The sequence below is a fragment of the Thunnus maccoyii genome, chromosome 12, assembly GCF_910596095.1.
Source record: "Thunnus maccoyii chromosome 12, fThuMac1.1, whole genome shotgun sequence".
NCBI lineage: Eukaryota > Metazoa > Chordata > Actinopteri > Scombriformes > Scombridae > Thunnus > Thunnus maccoyii.
The window spans coordinates 1,870,536-1,874,040 of record NC_056544.1 but is presented as its reverse complement, the minus strand read 5'-3'; the positions used below and the strand labels follow the sequence as shown (position 1 = coordinate 1,874,040).

The 3,505-nt window shown below is 41.0% G+C and overlaps 1 long non-coding RNA gene across 1 annotated transcript; it reads left to right on the top strand.

Moving 5' to 3' along the window:
- Positions 1 to 1,561: 1,561 nt before the first annotated feature.
- LOC121909458 lies at positions 1,562 to 3,242 on the top strand. The gene is made up of 3 exons (XR_006099441.1): positions 1,562 to 1,781; positions 1,886 to 2,161; positions 2,279 to 3,242. It is a non-coding gene; the product is annotated as an uncharacterized LOC121909458 (long non-coding RNA).
- The last annotated feature ends 263 nt before the right edge of the window (positions 3,243 to 3,505 follow it).

Below are 3,505 nucleotides of genomic sequence, written 5' to 3'. Positions count from 1 at the left end.
ACAGAAAAATTCATGCTGTGATTTGGTATCAAAAACTTTTGACATTTGGAGATTTCTGTAAGAGTTGCATTTTTCAGCAATTGGATGGTGAGCACTGTTCTGGAAATTGCTCAGAAACCCCCTTATTGTCAACCTAGGAAAGCCATACATCCTCTGAATGCCCTCGGTCTCTAGTTTGCGGTTGTAAAGTTTCATGAGGCTGTGATTATCCTAGAGGTCACAATAGGTTGTTTTATACAGTGAGGTCAAGTTTAAAAAAATGGTCTTACTACAATGAAATGGATCCTATGGGGACTAACATCACCACATTATTATTTCTAATTGACATTGTGGGTGTATGTGATGTGCTGTTGTGTGTAGCTTTGTTTTTTGTGTTTTGTATGGTGTGTTCTGTGTGTTTGTTTTGTTTTGGGTTTTTTTGTTTGTTTTTTTGTTTTTTTGTTTTTTTTGCACTGTTTGTACTGTTTGTTGTTGTGCTGTTGTATGTTTTGATTGTGGGGGACTATGGATGCAAATTACCTTCAAGCAAACTCCAGTGTAGTGCATCTTTAATGTTTAAAACTGCACACTGTCCCAGTCAATAAATCAAATCAATAATATACGTGCTCTAATGTTCCTATTTATTCTATGTCACACAGAGGGTGGCTTACATGGTTTTCTGATTTTTTTAAATTCTGTAAATCATTTTTAATCTGGGAAGAGCTGAAATAACTTGCAAAATATTGCTGCAAATACAATGCACTTGTTCAGCATCCCCATCTGTAGAACTTTGCAGAATTTGGTTACCATGGAATATTACATTTAAGAGATATGGCAGTGAATAAGTAATATGTTGGTGTTTTACTCATGACCACAGGGTGGGGCTATTGGTGCCATGATTCAATATGTTGTGCAGATTCTCATGGAGAACTTTTGTACCAAGTATCATTTTATTAAAGACAACAGAATTGAAGAAATAACATGTTATAATTACTGTGGGTAGAATTAAATCAAATGTTACACACTGGTGCAGTGTGGCTTTATGTACAACATTCCCAAATTTGGTTGCAATCCAATTTAGCATTGAAGGGTTCTGGCTGGTTAAGAGCATCATCCACACCTTCAAAAGTTTGGCAACCAATTACAAACAGTAAGCGATACCCAGAAATAAACTCATAAGTCTTTATATTTTTGTGAAAAGTGTTTTTTAACAGACACTAAAAAGTCTAAAATTATTACTTAATACTGTGGTATGTGAATGCTGGTGAATATAGTATCTTGTGGTGAAGGGCATGGTGCTACAATATACGTTTTGAACTCAATATTATTTGCATATTGAGGTAAAGAAAATGTAGAAAAACATAGCATTCATTTTGATTTGGCATGTTGCTTCTTGACCACTTTTTAGCATTTTTCAAAATTATGCAGTGGGCGGAGTTAAGCTCAGACCTGGGTTCAGTTCCCTCATTTGCATATCAGCAGTTCCATCCTTTAATGTGTCAAGAATGTTGATGACATCACACACATCTACATTCTGAATGTTCTTAACTTGAAGAACTCTTGCACATTCTCAATCATTTGGTATCTGATTGCTCAGCTGTCCAAACCCTCTGAACCGACATATTTGTTCATTGTGTTCGACAAACCTGTTTACTGATTGTTTACTTTACTGATTGATTGTTTTTTCTCTCTGTTGAAGACTGACATCTCTCAAAATGGACGCCAACACTGTCTTTAAACAAGTCCAACAAATGAGACCATCCTCTTTCTCTGAAGAAGAGCGATGCTGCTACCAAGCAGAAGTAAGTCACTGTCAAATGTAAAGGTACACTGTTCAATTTAATGTTACATTTGAGTATAATATGGTGTTGCTGTGAGCTAATTGTTTGCTGAATCTGTCTTGCAGAAGATGATGCTCAGGCAGTTTGTGCTCCTGAAGCAGCAGGATCAAGTCCCCAATCATTTAACTGTCAGACAGATGATGACCTGTGATGAAGTCAAACTGACTGTTTATTTGCATCATACACTGATAGAAAACTGACATGTTATATTACAGCCTTTTTTACAAACATGTAACAGTTGTAGAAAATAACAATATTTTTTTTATTTTTACAGGTTTCAGGAAATGATGATGATGAATGATGATGGCAGACTCGAGACAAAACATCTCATGGCTAACCTGGTGAGTAAATATAATGAATCTTCAGACTGTAGTTTGATATGTAAACCTGTGTGTAACACAAGTCTACTATAAACCTTTATTATCTTATTGTTGAAACTAACTGAGTGTTGTTGACAGGCCTGGACAACAGCGAGGAGATTCTGTCTCAGTCAAATGGAGCAGGAGGTCCAAGAAGAGCTGGACGAGGAGAAGCAGCTTTCACAGCTGCTGAACAGGAAGGTCACACTGGAGGGCCTTCAGATGTTTGTTACAGTCTTCCGACCAAAAGCAGAGGAGGCTGTGCGAATATATCCACCATCACTGTTCAGCAAGCTGCTGAAATATTTTGGTGGATCTCACATTCCTCCTGTCTTCAGGGGATGAGAAGCCAGGAGAACTCTCTCAGAGCAGTCATCCAGGAGGTGATAAACACCACTCTGAAGTTCCTTCTGGAAGAACCAGAGTCTGCAGACCAAATTGAAGCAGCCATCATTGAGGTTGGGAGACTGCTGAGTGACTCAGCAGCTCCCTACCTGCCTCAGTATGGACCTCTCTCTGCAGCTCCTTTGCTCAGGGTCTGCACTTTAGCACCAAGATTCAAGGTCAAATCCATCTTAAAGGATTTGACCATCACTCCAAGACCTTCCACATAATGGACTATGATGACAGCTTATTCTCTGCAAGAGAGAACGTCATCTTTGCAATCCAGGATATGGACAATAGAGTGCAGACTGCCGCATGCAGACCTCAGCCTCAGCTCAGCACGTCGGAAGGGTCACAAGAGGGACTTCTCCAGACGTCTCCACACGAAGTGACAGCCACTGTGAGGACATCCTCATCCTGAAGACTGGAGACCAACGTGATTGTATACATGGAGCCGAAGCTAGAAGTCCTGCAGGAGGAGTTGGAGGCTGAGGACTTCGGAGTTCAGAGAAAGATGAGGAAGAAGAAGAAAGTGTGTGCCTTCTTCCGTGGCATTTGGAGGACAATGTCATGCTGCTTCCATTGTCCCTCTGAAGAGTAAATAATAGCAATGTCTCTGTGCCACGGCAGACCAAAAAGCAGGACTTCTGGGGGGGGGAGAGGCTTCTCCAGGAGTTGCTGCCACAGAGGACCAAAAAGAAGCACTTCTGGAGGAGAGGGAGGCTTCTTCAAAGGTTTCTGCTACAGAAGACCAAAAAGAGGGACCCGGGGGGGAGGGAGGTTTCTCCAGGAGTCGCTGCCACAGAGGACCAAAAAGAGGCACTTCTGGAGGAGAGGGAGACTTTTTCGTAGATTTCTGCCACGGAAGACCAAAAAAAGGGATTTCTGGGGTGGGAGGGAGGTTTCTCCAGGAGATGCTGCCACAGAGGACCAAAAAGAGGG